Genomic DNA, 15344 nt, shown 5'->3' on the forward strand with positions numbered 1-15344 from the left:
TGTTACTTATATAATATTGTGAAACGTCTTTAAAATAGGATAAAGTTTATTGATCTTACTCTAAAGCCGCGTTTACACTAGAGGCCTTGATCTGGCCTGGAACACGTTCACAATACTGTCTTTCTTGTTAATAATTGACAAAATTTCGAACCAGATGCAAAACTCGCCTAAAAATACTATAGTATCATGCACTTATTAAGTTGAGAATAGATCAGGACTAATTAAAAGCCATTCACATCACAAAAATCGTGCTCAGGCAGCTCCAGGCCTGTTAGTCTGTTTTCAGCATTAAAAAAGCGAAGTGCATAAATTGCCCTAAAGTTTGCCATGCTATATAATATATTTCATATGCATATATATATATATAATATATATATATATATATATATATATATATATATATATATATATATATATATATTATATATATATTGTTGAACATATCCTCGTAATATTACTGGACAAATTTTGTATTTAACTACCGCCATTCAATTGAAAGGTAGTCAAGCATTTTATATATTACATTCATAGTTATACTTCAGTTAGAATTGTCCTCGACAATTCTAAAATATAAGCACGAAGCGAATGATATGAATATTGCTTTAATTAACACATAGCATTGTATATTTCTGAAGCACCCTTAAATTTGCCAGCTCGTACAACCTTTCGCAAATTTCTTGCAAAGTTGTAATTAACTTTGCAATGAAAATTTATATTAGACAACCTGTTTGCAAAATTCAGCGCAAAAACTACCTTTCATGCAAATTTGCTATCGTGCAAATCTTGCGAACAAGTAGTTTGCACGCGTGTAAACGATTTGCAAACCAAACTCAAATTGAAAGGCTTGCAGTCATATATGCACACATGCAAACCCGTGGCAAATTTTGTTATAAATTTACGACAAATTTGCACGCGTGCAAAACCCGTGGCAAATTTAGTTATAAATTTGCTCCAAATTTGCACGCATGGCAATTTAGTGCAAATCTAGATCCAAATTTCCACGCGAGCAAACTGGTATGCAAAATTGCCGCAAATCGGAAGGTTGCGTTTTACAAAAATACACGCGTGCAAAATTGAAGCAAACTTAGTCTTTTGATTTGGAACTAGTTTGAGTTGCGTGTAAATTTATGCCAAATCCAACTTTTCGCCCGTGTATATCGAGTGGTTTGTAAGTTCTTTTACTTTTTTTAATTTTCCTAGTGTTTTACGCTAACTATAAGGAAGCGTTTGTACTCCAAGCTATAGGCAGCGAGTACGGGCCTTTTGGCCCTTACTGAAGTTCTTTTTACGCTAACTATAAGGAAGCGTTTGTACTCCAAGCTATACGCAGCGAGTACGGGCCTTTGGCCTTTACGAAATTTCTTTCCTTGTGGTTACTCACTCTAGCTATACGCACGAGTGTTATTGTTTTCTTTGACTATTTACCTTGAGTGGGCGTATTTAAATTTCTTGACCTTTGTATTGTGGGTGTTTTGGGATTTTTCCCAGCGTGTAAATTCTATATATTTGGTGTGTTTGATACCTTTTTGCTGTTTTTTTTTATCTTGTGAGTGTATTTCATACCCTACCATCATGAGAATTCCATTCTCAAACCGAACGATGGATGTAGGCCTTCCATACGCCGAAGGCGACCCTAAAGTTACAATCAAAGCGGTCATGTCCGATCTACATGATCAATTGAAAGATTCTTTCGCTAAACTACTAGAAGCATGTGTTCTCTTGTCTCCTCGCTTAGTCCGTGTGACTTGTCGCACGCCAATAGCTATGGAAGAGTTTTCTCACAGTGGTTTAACATTCCGTGGAAAGCCAATCCAATTCAGACAAAATATGAAAACATCTAAGTGGGTGAACATCACACGATTAAGCTACGGCGTCCCTGACGATACAGTCATCGCCGCCTTGAAGCCTTATGGCACCATAATAAGTGTCAAAATGGACACGTTTCATAACGTGTATATGGGAGTCAGAAAAGTCCTCATGGAAATCACAAAGCCCATTCCCTCCCGCATTCTCATCGCGGGTCATTGGTGTAATGCCTTTCATCTTGGGCAAACTCAAACGTGTTTCAATTGTAACAAACCTGGCCACTCTGTTAAAGACTGTCCAGCGAGGCATTCAGCTATTATGCTAACAGATAAAGCCATCGAGAGCGCTGTTGTCGACAGTCAAGTTAATAACTCGTCACTACCAGACACTGAATCTACAGTCCTTACAACACAAGTGTCTCTAACTCCTAAATCATATGCAGCTATGGTCCGCGATTCGGAGATGGCCTCAGACGATGATACTCAGGTGAATTCAGCCAAACGTGACAGATCAGAAGATGAGCTTTCCAGCGATTCCTCCCCACAGACAAACGTGGCAAGGTCGCATCCCCATATGAGTCTGACAACATTTTCTCCTCACTAGAAGGTGAAGTCGTTCGTTCAGCAGAAACCAAAGTCGGTAACGACAACGACGACAATGATGGGGCTGATGACAAAATTGAAGATGTCAACGAGATGAATGATAATGATGACGAAGATGACGATGATGACGATGATGATGATGATGATGATGATGATGATGCTGACGAAGATGATGATGACGATAACAAGGTTGACGATGATGATGGAGTGATTGGTGATGATGATGACAAGGAAGATATTGATGACGAAATTCAGGACAATCGTGATCATAACCGAAATGATAGTCGGGAAGTCGACATGAATAACACCACTAACAAGAATAATGCTGTCCAAATACCAATACCAATGATAAAGTCAAACCAGAGGTAATCATTAATACAGAAGACCTCATCTACGACGAAGACCCTGGAACACAAGCAAGCGTTATTCCCCCCACAGAATCTGAAAGCACTCAAGAAGAAGTAATCATTACTACAGAAAAACTTATCTATGAAGAAGACCACAGAAAAGAAGCAAGCGCCATTCCTCCCAAAAAATCCGAAAGCGCTAAAAGTCGAGCTAAAGGTCTTAGAATACGTCGTAAATTTCCTACTGCAAAAGATAGCTCAGAAAATGTTTCTTCTTCTAACGCAAGTTCAGAAGTAACAACGTCTTTCCAGACACTAACCCGTTCACCTCCTCCGACTCCTTTCACCCCAAATGTTCCCCGTAAAAGCAAAATTCCTGTTAGAAACACCCAAGAGATCCTTGCATCCTTCCTCTCATTGAAGAAGACGGCGCCCACGCCAGTTTTTGGTTCTGGAAAAAAATCGTAAACAATGGCTGTGTTTCTAAGTTTATTCCTTTTTTTCCTAATGGCTGTTAAAATCTCGATTATATCCTTGAATTGTCAAGGCCTACGAACAACAAATCACCGTGACACTTTATTCTCTTGGCTTAACTGCTGCAAGGCAAGCCTGATTTGCCTTCAAGAAACTCATAGTATTTCTGAATCTGAATTTTCACAGTGGCTATAAGATGCTACTTCCTCTGGACTAATCAACATTGGTTATAAAGTAATTTCATCATCAGGAACCAGTCGTAGCTCGGGGGTTGCCATTTTGTATCATCCCGAATACACTCTTGTTCATAGCTTTAAAGATCAAAGCGGTCGTCTCATTTGTGCTGAGTTCGAAAAAGGTGACTTTTCTATTCAACTCTGCAACATTTATGCCCCCAGAAAGAAGACACCTGGATCCGAGTTCTTCGAATCACTATATGCTGTACTTGATCCTAACACTCCTATTGTCCTCTGTGGTGACTTCAATACAGTTGTCGATGCAACTAAAGATCGATTTGGCTGTAATCCGGACTCAGCCTGGGCATACAATTGGTCTAACACCCTTACTGATCTGATGACCTCGTACAATTGAAATGACATTTGGCGAATGAAGCACCCTAATGACAAAACACTTACCTGGCGTCGTCCTAATGGGAAGCAAGCCTCTCGTCTAGACATGTACTGGATTTCATCCTTCTTCGTACCAAATGTATCGAGAGTGGATATTCTCCCTTTTTTCCGCTCAGATCACTCTTATATTTACCTCGAACTGAGTTCACCCGGTATTAAACGTGGTAGAGGCTTATGGAAACTCAACACCAGCCATTTAAGAGACCCTGCTTTTATTGAACTGATTACTGATTTCTGGTTATCATGGCGCCAACTGAAACCCTCCTTCCACTCTCTGAGTGCCTGGTGGGATGCCGGAAAAACTCGCCTTCGTCAACACGCATGTTCATATTCCCTATCTAAAGCTAAAACAAGCCGTGCTACTATATCATCACTAGAAAAACATTATTTCACGTACACCGACGTGAATCAGCCGGAGAAGATGTCAAGCAACTTATCTCGGAAACACAAGAGGAGTTGGAGTCTGCTCATCTAGCAAGAGCTTGTGGTGCCCGAATACGATCACAGGTCCAATGGGCCGAAGAAGGTGAAACTTCCTCGGCGTACTTTTACCGATTAGAAAAGAAACGTGCCCGTCAACGAATTATCTCTTCTGTACGTAATATTGCCGGAGTCGTCGTATCCTCCGCTAAGTCCATTGCCTTGGCGTGGATCCAGTTTTACGCACTCCTCTTCACAGCCCAACCTTTGGACCCCAGACATCAAAACTTCTTCCACAATTGTATCACCATGCGTCTGTCAGACGAAGAGAAAACACCACGCGATGGAAAGCTTACAAACGCTGAATGTCGTAAAGCCCTTGATGGTATGGCCTCCAATAAGTCCCCTGGCTTGGACGGTCTCCCAGCCGAATTTTATAAACAATTCTGGCCCATCCTCGGTGACGATTATGTCGAAATGATGAACTTTTGCTTTACGAACAAATGTTTATCCCCCAGCCAAAGATCCGGTGTTATCACCCTATTACACAAGAAAGGAGATCGATTAGACATGAAAAACTGGAGACCCATCACCCTCTTATGTGTCGACTACAAAATAGCAGCCAAAGCCCTTGCTAATAGGCTTCTCGGCGTCCTCCACAGTGTTATCTGTCCCGACCAGTCCTGTGGAGTCCCAGGACGAAACAGTGCTGAAAATGTAAGATTACTCCACGATATCGTTGATCATGCTAACAAATGAGGTACTGGCGGTGCCATAATCTCTCTCGACCAAGAGAAAGCATTTGATCGTGTAGACTGGTCTTACCTCAGAAACGTTCTCGAAAAAATGAACTTTGGTCCTTTCTTCTGTAATTGAGTCTCGTTACTCTACACGAAATATTTTCAGGCATCCTGCTGAATGGGGAACAAAGTGAACTCTTCCCTGTTTCTAGGGGGGTACGACAAGGCTGTCCCCTCTCACCTTTATTATATGTCATAGTTGCTGAAACAATTGCCTGTGCAATTCGACAAGACTCTAGTATCGACGGCTACCCTCTACCTAACAGCAAACGTGTAAAAATTTGTCAGTATGCTGATGACACCTCCGTTATAGTCCTATCCCAGCCTGCCTTAGAAGCCCTCTTCAAGTTATTTAATCGTTATGAACTCGCATCTGGAGCAAAATTAAATCCCAAGAAGTCACATGGCCTCCTATTCGGCACCTGGCAAGGTCGCGATGACCTTCCTATCCTTCTACTATGGTCCAGCACCTCCATTACTGTACTTGGCTCATCCCTTCGTAACTCAGGATCTGAAGATTGGGCATCAAAAATCAGAACCCTCTCCTCCTTGTTCTCCACCTGGAAAACTCGAAAGTTATCATACCACGGTCGTGCTCTTCTTTCAAATGTACTAGGCCAGAGCCTCTTTGGTACCTGATATCCTTTCCTGCATCCCAACAACGTTATTAAGGAAATCAACTCATCGGTTTTCGGTTTTATATGGCAAAAAAAGAGAGAATGGCTGGCCCGCTCCTCTGTCACACAGCACTCTACTCTGGGCGGTCTTGGTATTATTGACATCAAACAGAAAGCCGTTTCTCTACACGTATTATGGATAAAGCGTCTTGTCCTCCATCCAGACTTACCGTGGGCAATCTATTTTGCAATGTATCTTCGCCCTGCCTTTCCTGGCCGTTCCATCCAACAGATCTTATCCTTGGCAACGCCTCCAAAATATGCTATGGTCAACCTTCCTCCTTTCTACCGCTCTGTTATGGAGTCCTGGTTCTCGCTTCTTCGAAAGTTCATCAATGGCGAATTTACTATTGAAGGCACCAATGGTTCCTCTTGCACTTTATCTTCCTTGTCAGCCAACTTTGTCTATAAGCTACTATCAATTCGTGAACGTACACAACATCGATGCGTGGAGAAGTATCGTGGTTGGGGTCTTCAGTGTGAATGGGCGATGGTCTGGCACAATTTATCCTTATGGCGCTATATTCGTCCTGTCAGAAATACATCGTGGTTGGTAGCTCACGGTATCCTTCCTACAGCAGATCGTCTACTCCGATTCGGCATGAACGTCAATCCCTTCTGCCATTGCGGCCAAAATGAAACTCTAGTCCATATATTCACCACCTGTTGTCTCGCCCTTCAACTTGTTTGCTGGTACCACGCCATTCTCCGAAAGTATTCCCCAGCATCACAATTCCCCACTCCCAGTCAGATCCTGTTTGGCTACAAAAGCTCTACTCAAATTCCGCCTGTGTATCCCTGCCTCTTAGGCATCATCAGACATTACGTGTGGACCGCTCGAAATTCATATCGTTTCGACAAAGTGTTTCCCAAGTTTGAGATATCCAGAGATAAGATCAAATCAACTCTTCGATTCCAACTAAAAATACAACATCGACACTGTTCGCCGAAACAATTCTCCGACCTGTGGCTAGTTAACGACACATTTGGCTCCATCACCTCGGCTGAAACTATAGCATTTAGCCCATTCTTAAAATGACTTATGTTAACGCACACCTATATGTAAATATTCTCATTGCGGGTCAAGTATCATGTTTGGCTGCGTCGGGGGATGGGTCTTCCGGAATATCCCCCAAGCTAGCAGTGTGTCTTTCTAAGCTTCCTTGGTTGCCCATGCTTGGGACGGACATTGTGGTCCAGAGAGCATGGTTCTGGCTGATGTACCCAGATCCTTTGTTCCTAAACACCCGGGACATTCCATTGCCTTTTAATGTTTGTTATTTTGTACCTCAAAGGCCCTGCAGCATCCTTCGTTGGTATGCCAATGGTGTCCGGCGAGCTGTCTTTTTGTTCTTCGTGGACTTGGTGGTCGCCCTAGAGGAAAGTACTGCCGTTGTTCTCGACAATGTTTGTGATGTAACTCCGTGTCTCTCTTGGCATCTGTCAAGGAGACTTGTAATTTTGTTGTCCCTTCGGCGTATTGTTCTTTCATATGGACTGTCCTGTACTGTCGTTGTGTTTAAAGTGTAGCTCGCCTGCGGACGAGTTACACTGGTGACTTTGGGCCGCTCGCGTCGATCGTGTAATTTCCATCATTACTGCCATTCATTACCATTAGAATACCATTCACGTGTTGTATCATGGCACAGGGGAGAGAATCATACCCTCTGACGATCTGCGTCACTAAGTAGTGGCCCCCTTGGGTAAGGCGATTGCATGGGTCCAGGCTCCATTGCACCGTCGGAGTCGATAAGCCCATCGTCGTTCAACTCAAAATCAGATCAAGTGTAGTATCTGTTCTTATCAGCTTAATATCTGATATGTTAGGCAATGCCTAACTCATATATTAAACTGATTTTTGGCCTTCGGCCCTGGGATTGAAGCTTGCTTCGCCCTGGCCACGGGTTGTCTCGGTATTGCACTACATCCGAGTACGGCCCTCTTCCCCTCAACGGGGGAAGAATAATCATCATTTGAATCGAAACAAAAAACTCGGTCGGTATAAGTAATTTATCATCTATGGTATCCGATCTAGTAGCTATCTATCTCATATTCAGTCATGCAACCGGTTCTATATTATCATTCAATGCAATAACTTAATTGGCATTGTTCTTTCTAAAATTCTGTTTCGGTAGAGTTAAACCTCACATATCAACTCACGGCCGCTTTCCATTTCAGACGAACCGCCACCGCCGCCGGACTCCTCCATCGATCGGGAAACCAGTTACGAACAGCCGCAATGATAACCAAAACGGCGAACGTACGTACCTGTATGAACATTATTCACTACTGTAACGTTAATGACCGCGATCGAAACGCTTCGTTGCCACAATTATAAGTCAACGGCGCTGCCACAAAGCATACTTACCTGACGCGAGAGGCACCTTGATCAACTAGGAGGTCCTCTCAGGATGAGGCCCTTTCATTGCACTTCGACTGGGTTGACTCCTGCGATTACCCCTAATGTGGGTAACTCGAGCGTATAATTTCTGGTAGTGGGGACCTGCGTTCGCGCTCGTCCCCTTCTCCCTTCGGTTTGGCCTCATAATTCAAAACTAAAAATCGAAAAACAACAAGTCTAAAACAGCGAAGCAGCGACAATTATTAATGTGCCGCCGCCGCATGCGTGCGTGTGAAAGATAATAACAACTTGATTTTATAACTCGGAAAATCGGAATCTCGGAAAATCGTTTGAAATTCGACACCTATTGATCAGCTCTCGCTACCGATCGATGGATGGCGTGCCATTACTATATATACATATACTACCACCGCTACCGCAGCGTCGAGAGGTTCGTCACACTATATATAACAAGGTCTCGGATATCAGCACATACCACAGCACCACAACTCTTGCGAGGCAACACATCGACGTAGATAAATAAATAACCAACTACCTTTCGGAACTGTTGCGAAAGCAAATGAACGAAAACCGCAAAAAACAGCTCCCCTAACCCTAACCCCAACTCTCGACGGTAATGGCTCGGCGGTAGCAGCAAAGCGTGACCGCGAGGACGTCTCGGCAAGCGTAGGTGGCCCGCCGGCCTCGCATCGTACCCGTTCACGAAATAACGAGAGCTGCAGCGACATTGCTTCGCTTCTTCTTCGTGCCGGCGACTGATTCAGCTCGCTCGATCGCACACCAGCAGCGGCCACCAGGTCGAGCGGGCTCGCCGCGGCGCAATAAAGTCTTGGTGGCGAGGCGAAGACGGGTTATCGCTTCTCGGCCTTTTGGCTAAGTACAGTATTAGTTTTTTGAAAAGAATAATGGTTTTTCAAGCAAGTTCTAAGTGATTCAAGAAAGTTGGTGTTTTTCTGTTCCTGTTGGTCTCAAGTTCTTTTCTGGTGTTGCTGTTCTCTTCTGTGTCTTGGTGTGTACTGCTGTTTGGTTGCTGCTCCTAGGGCCTTGGTGGTCCCTCGCTGGTCCACTAGCCTGGGGGCTGTTGGTGTCTCTTACTTAGTGTGGTATTATCTGTCCTATTTTGCGTTTCCTTTGGCGTCGCGTGTGGACAACAACGTCTGTAGACAAATTGTCGCAGACGGGGTAACATTTTATTTTTTTTCGTGTGTGTTGTATTGGTATGCCCATCTACGAGATAAAGCGTGCGGTGGTGGGTACTATCCCTGACTTGGCCTTAAAACCGAAACCTAGTCTGACCGAACTAATTGATGACTTTGAAAGCCAGTTGGGTCCAGCTGGTTTAACTGGCCTGATGGTCAACATAATGCAACATTCGGCAAAATCGTTTATTGTCCATCTTGTAAAACCTGAACAGGTTCCCGAATTTGTGGCGAATGGAATCAATTTTAGAGGTCATCCGGTCAAATTGACTGCTGCAAAGGGAACGACAACTGTCGTTTTAGAGCGGGTTCCTTATGGCCTTAATACTCAGGTCATAGAGGCAGAACTTAAACCCTTTGGCGTTGTAAAGGGTTCGAAGTCTTCCAAATATAAAGGCTTATCAATCTCTAAGGTTGTATTGGAAATGGAACTAAAGCAGTGTATTCCAAGCAGAATCTTTATCCAAGGCAACCCTGTTAATGTCTTCTACAAAGGACAACCCCGATCCTGTTTCGTATGTGGACAAGCAGGCCATGAGGCCAAGTTCTGCCCAACAAAAAAGGGGCCGCGTCGTAATGAGGATCTGGGTCCTCAGAAAGACAAAACCACCCCCGTTAAGGATATTTCTCCTCTTTCGGACAATCGAAAGCGTGCTCGTGTAGTTTTGTCAGATGATGACGATGCTTTGTCATTTTCTGAGGTGGTTAATGGTAACTCTTCGTGGCACCCCCCACCACCGCCCCGTTCGAAAACTCCCTCTCCTAATGATCCACCGGTAGTCAAAGAGGTTCCGCCCAAGGGGACAAATCCATCTACAGCCCTTCCCCATGAACAATCTATTTCTGGGAAATAGTGGTGGAAAACGAGTTTGTGCCTCCTGTGGAGACTGTAGCAATGGATGTCTCCATGACAAAGCCTGTCATGGAAGCAGAGTCTGAGGACCCTGCAGTCGGTTTGGATGCTTCCAATCCGTCCCGTTCATCCCCTGAGTCGGGTGTAGACGTGCCCTTACCCGCTGATCCGCCGGATCCACCTGCTGAGTTTGTCACTCCACCAACCGATCCAGCTGAATCTCAAGAATCTGATAAAGCAAAGGTGTCTTCTGGTACTGATTTAGTCAGAAAGTTAATGGAGGGTTCCAAAAAACCCTGGTTCCCCGGCCTACCCTACCACCATCGTCGTCATCTTCTGGTTCCTCCTCCAGTGAGAAGAAGATTGTGCAAAAAACTCGCAGGAACGTGTCTGGATCTGTTATAGCTTCACCACTTTCTGGTCGCAAATCTACTCGCCCAAGCCCGCTACCTACCGGCTGCGGTGTAATTCCTACGTCTCCGAACATTTTTTCCACCTTAACCGATGAAGGAGAATCGCAATAAGATCGTAACAATTAATTGTCAGGGACTGTGGTCCCTGGATGCTCGACTTGTCTTTTTTTTGTGGCTAACTTGTTTCTGTCCGGACATTGTCTGTCTGCAGGAAACGCACGCGACCTCTATCGCCGAATTCCAGGGTTGGTTAGACTCACATAATTGTGCTTCTAATTCCACCCAGTATAAATGTGTTAGTTCCCCGGGTAGCGCGCGTTCCTCGGGTGTTGCCATTCTTTACCGTTCTAAATTCCAGGTGGAGTGTACGAAGAGGGATGATGAGGGAAGACTCGTTGTTGCCGAGTTCTCTGGTGACAGTGGTGATTTCCAAGTCATGTGCCTCTACGCGCCTAACGATAAAACCGAAGGGAAACATTTTTTTGAGTCCCTTTACCAAGCAATCGATCCTGACATCCCTTTGTTGATGTGCGGTGACTTCAACGCGACAGTTGATCCTCGTATTGATCGTTTCGGTTGTAATCCCGACTCCCCATGGGCAAACAATTGGGCCTCCACTCATCACGATCTGATGAGTACATTCGAACTGTATGACACCTGGCGTGCTTTACATCAGGGAGTTAAGGAGTTCACCTGGAGGAGGACGAATGGTTCCCAGGGGTCTAGAATCGATATGATTTGGCTGTCGAAAAGATGGATGGGTCGGGTCCATGTTGTGATATAGCTCCTTTTCTTCGCTCTATCACAGTTGTGTGTATCTGGAGTTGGACCTCCCCAGTGGGGTGGAACGTGGACCAGGTTGTTGGAAGTTCAACGTTTCGCTTCTTCAGAACGAAGCCTTTTGTGCTGAAGTTGAAAAATTTTGGCACAGCTGGCGCCGAAGCGCAGTCGGTTTGTCCGGCTTTCGAATTGGTATGAAGCAGGCAAGACAAAGCTCCGCGCTTTGGTTCGGGATTTTTCAAAGCAACTTGCTAGGGAAAAGAACGAACGTATTTTGTTGTTGAACGTCCAGCTTAAAGATCTCGAGAAACGGGCCCATGATGGTAACAATCTCTCCGTGCTTCTTGAGGAAACGAGGGCTGAACTTGATGAACTGTTGCTTCATCGGGCTCAGGGTGCTCGGTTACGGGCGAGAATCCAGGATGCTGAAGAAGGGGAGAGATCGACGTCTTATTTCCTGAGACAGGAAAAGGTTCGTGGTCAGCGGAGACTGATTGATGCCATTAGGCGGAAACATGGCTCCACGGCAACGAGCACGAAAGATGTCTTGAACGTCTGGCGAGATTTCTACTTCGACTTATTCTCATCTCAAGAATTAGTTGAAGAAGATCAAGAGCTGTTCCTGAACAGCATAGAACGTACTCTGTCGCCAGAAGATTCGGAGTTATGTGAAGGTGACCTCACGATCGAGGAATGTTGGAGAGCTGTCTCCAAGATGTCCAAAGCCAAAACGCCCGGGGTAGATGGTTTCCCGGCTGAATTTTTCATTCGGTTCTGGAAGCTGTTGGGCCCAGATTTGGTCGAGGTGCTTAACTCCTGTTACCATCAAGGTGTTCTACCAAAATCCCTAAGATGCGGTGCAATTTCGCTTCTTTTTAAGAAGGGGGATTGTCTTGATGCAGTGAATTGGCGTCCGATAACACTCTTGTGTGTGGACTACAAGATCGCCGCAAAAGCTTTAGCTAATCGACTTCTTGCCGTAATTGCGACCGTTGTTTCGCCCGATCAGTCCTGTGGAATTCCGGGTCGCTTTTGTGGTGAGAATGTGCGACTTCTGTTAGATGTCGCCGATTATGCAGACCGTTACACCGTTCCGGGAGCAATTGTCTCCCTGGATCAAGAAAAGGCCTTTGATCGTGTGGAATTTTCCTTCATGATGAAAGTCCTTGACCGCATGGGATTTGGCTCGTCGTTTAGGCGCTGGATAAGACTTCTTTACACCGATGTGGTTTCTGCAGTCTCTGTGAATGGATTCCTCACGGATTTCTTTCCGGTGACTCGGGGAGTACGTCAAGGGTGTCCGCTCTCGCCGTTATTGTATGTCTTGGTGATGGAATCTTTGGCATGTGCAGTTCGCGGTGATCCAAACATCGACGGTTTTCCTCTCCCCGGAGGAAACAACGTCGTGAAACTGTCACAATATGCCGATGATACGTCTTGTCTCGTTTGCCGCGATGGTTCTCTCATCGCACTTTTTGGTTTGTTTGCGAAGTATGAGCGTGCAAGCGGCGCTAGGCTGAATCAGGGCAAATGCTCAGGAGCAAATACAGTTTACTTCTTGGTTCCTGGCGTAATCGTACTTCGCTACCAGTGGATATTCGGTGGTCTTCCAGCCACATCAAGGTCCTAGGAACGAGAATCTCCGCAGGGGGTGATCAGGACTGGGAGCCTGCGTTACGAACGCTGGAAGCAATCTTTCATTCCTGGCAACGCCGTCAGTTATCATACCGAGGTCGCGCGATAATTGCATGCGTACTGGGTGTGAGCCGTTTCTGGTACTTGGGTTCCACGGTATCGGTAAGTTCACATCTGGTACATAGGATAGATAAACTTATGTTTGACTTCGTGTGGGACAATAAAGGGGAGTGGCTCAAGAGGGTCTCAGTCTGTCAGCTTTTTTCCAATGGAGGATTAGGTGTTGTCAACGTGTCTCTGAAGCTAGCATCACTCCTGGTGATGTGGGTGAAACGCTTCCTTGTTGGTACAGAGCATCAGTGGAAGTGTTTTTTCCGACACTTCCTCCGCCGGGCATTTCTTGCCGAACCAGTCAATCGAGTATTCAACCTCAAGCACGTGGGATCATCAACTCTACGTCGCCTCCCAGACTTTTACCATCAAGTCATCCTAGCATGGCTACGATTAGGAGGTGGCCTTAATGATGGTGGTCCCTGTGAACAATCAACAAATGCAGTTGTTTGATCTTACTGCTAAAGTTGCGTACTTAGCATTGCAACCGTCAGTGGCTCATCGTTGTTTGGGCAAGTTTCAGCAGTATGAACTCCATTGGCCAAATATTTGGAAGGACTTATCTCTGCTGTTTATCGATCGTCCGGTATGGAAAACGAATTGGTTAATATGTCATGGTATCCTGCCAACTGCGGACCGTTTATCCAAGTGGGGAGTAATCTTTAATCATATGAACTGTCATTGTGGTGCTTTGGAGTCTCAGCAACACCTTTATGAGTCCTGTCCTGTGGCTAAAGAAATGGTTGACTGGTTCGAGGGGTTGTTAAGCCGCTGGCCTCGTTTCGGGCGCCAGCTTTCGAACGCAGAAGTCCGGTTTGGTTTTGCGGCTTCGGTCAAAATTCCAGCCGGATATAAATTTCTCTTGGCAACCCTCAGACATTACATCTGGGTCGCTAGAAATGCCTGGCAATTTGAGGATATCCGTCCAGATCCCTGGGGCTTGGTTGAGAAAATCGTGTCTTCATTCCGATTTGTCTCAATGGTCCAACGGCGTCAAACAAGTGAAGTGTTTTACACTAACGAGTGGCTTGCTGGGGGAGTGCTGAAGTCTTTGTTGACGGTCTCTGATGCTTCTCGTCCAAGAGAGTCGACTCCCACCCCTCCTGTGGTCGGTTAATTCTGGTTAACGGCTCGGTGTTTTCTCCGTAAGGAGATTAGCCGAGCAACGGCGTGTTGAATTTTTGTTTGGCACGTCCTCTTTAAGCCGTATACCTTCTTTTTAGGTTATAGGGTCATGCCCTTGCCCCGTAAATGGAGGTAGCGTCTCCTGCCCCAGGAAGGGGGGTGGTCTACCCGGCCTCCCTTTCTCTCTGCATGCCCCCGCGTGCGTTTCCAGCCTTTGTCCTGTTTTTTTGTCAAGTCCGGTTTTTCTTGCAGACACAGCGGTCGCTTTTACTAGTTGTACTGCTGTTGCCTGTTTGTGATCCCAGTTTTTGTTTAATGTTTGTTTAATGTTTGTTTTTGTTTTGTCAGGGATCCTACTTGGGAGTAGCCATTCTTGGCTTGCTTTCAGGTAGATTGCAATTTGTAACCGGGGTTGAGACGGGTGCCCTATTGGGTGTCTCTGCTTAGCCTTGGGCTTCCTTTTCGGGAAGCAGAATTTTCGATCTGGTTTTGGGCCCATGGGCCGCTCATGTCGTTTCACGCTTACCACGTGCTTTACATCATCCATCCACCATCCACGGTTGTTTCATGGCATGGGAGAGAGGCTCACAACCTCTGTCGATCTGCGTCGCTTGTAGCGGCCTCCCTGGGTGTGGCAACACGAAGGGTTCAGGCTCCATTGCACCGTCGGAGACGACAAGCCAGTTGTCGTTCGATCCAAAATAAGATCAAGTGTAGTATCTGTTCTTATCAGCTTAATATCTGATATGTTAGGCAATGCCTAACTCATATATTAAACTGATTTTTGGCCTTCGGCCCTGGGATTGAAGCTTGCTTCGCCCTGGCCACGGGTTGTCTCGGTATTGCACTACATCCGAGTATGGCCCTCTTCCCCTCAACGGGGGAAGAATCAAATCATTTGAATCGAAACAAAAAATTCCCTCGGTATAAGTAATTTTATCATCTATAGCATGCATCAATCTAGTAGCTATCTATCTCATATTCAGTCATGCAACCGGTTCTATATTATTATTATTCAATGCAATAACTTAATTGGCATTGTTCTTTCTAAAATTCTGTTTCGGTAGAGTTAAACCTCACATATCAACTCACGGCCGCTTTCCATTTCAGA

General features: G+C 45.2%; 3 non-coding genes across 3 annotated transcripts; all 3 read left to right on the forward strand.

The window, feature by feature from the left end:
- Positions 1-7519: 7519 nt before the first annotated feature.
- LOC114543603 lies at positions 7520-7702 on the forward strand. Its single transcript, XR_003690123.1, has one exon. It is a non-coding gene; the product is annotated as a U2 spliceosomal RNA (small nuclear RNA).
- A 413-nt stretch (positions 7703-8115) lies between these two features.
- On the forward strand, positions 8116-8279 carry LOC114543601. Its single transcript, XR_003690121.1, has one exon. It is a non-coding gene; the product is annotated as a U1 spliceosomal RNA (small nuclear RNA).
- Positions 8280-14913: 6634 nt separating this feature from the next.
- LOC114543604 lies at positions 14914-15106 on the forward strand. Its single transcript, XR_003690124.1, has one exon. It is a non-coding gene; the product is annotated as a U2 spliceosomal RNA (small nuclear RNA).
- The last annotated feature ends 238 nt before the right edge of the window (positions 15107-15344 follow it).

The sequence above is a fragment of the Dendronephthya gigantea genome, unplaced genomic scaffold, assembly GCF_004324835.1.
Source record: "Dendronephthya gigantea isolate DGI-Jeju-01 unplaced genomic scaffold, DenGig_1.0 000495F, whole genome shotgun sequence".
Classification (NCBI taxonomy): Eukaryota; Metazoa; Cnidaria; class Anthozoa; order Malacalcyonacea; family Nephtheidae; genus Dendronephthya; species Dendronephthya gigantea.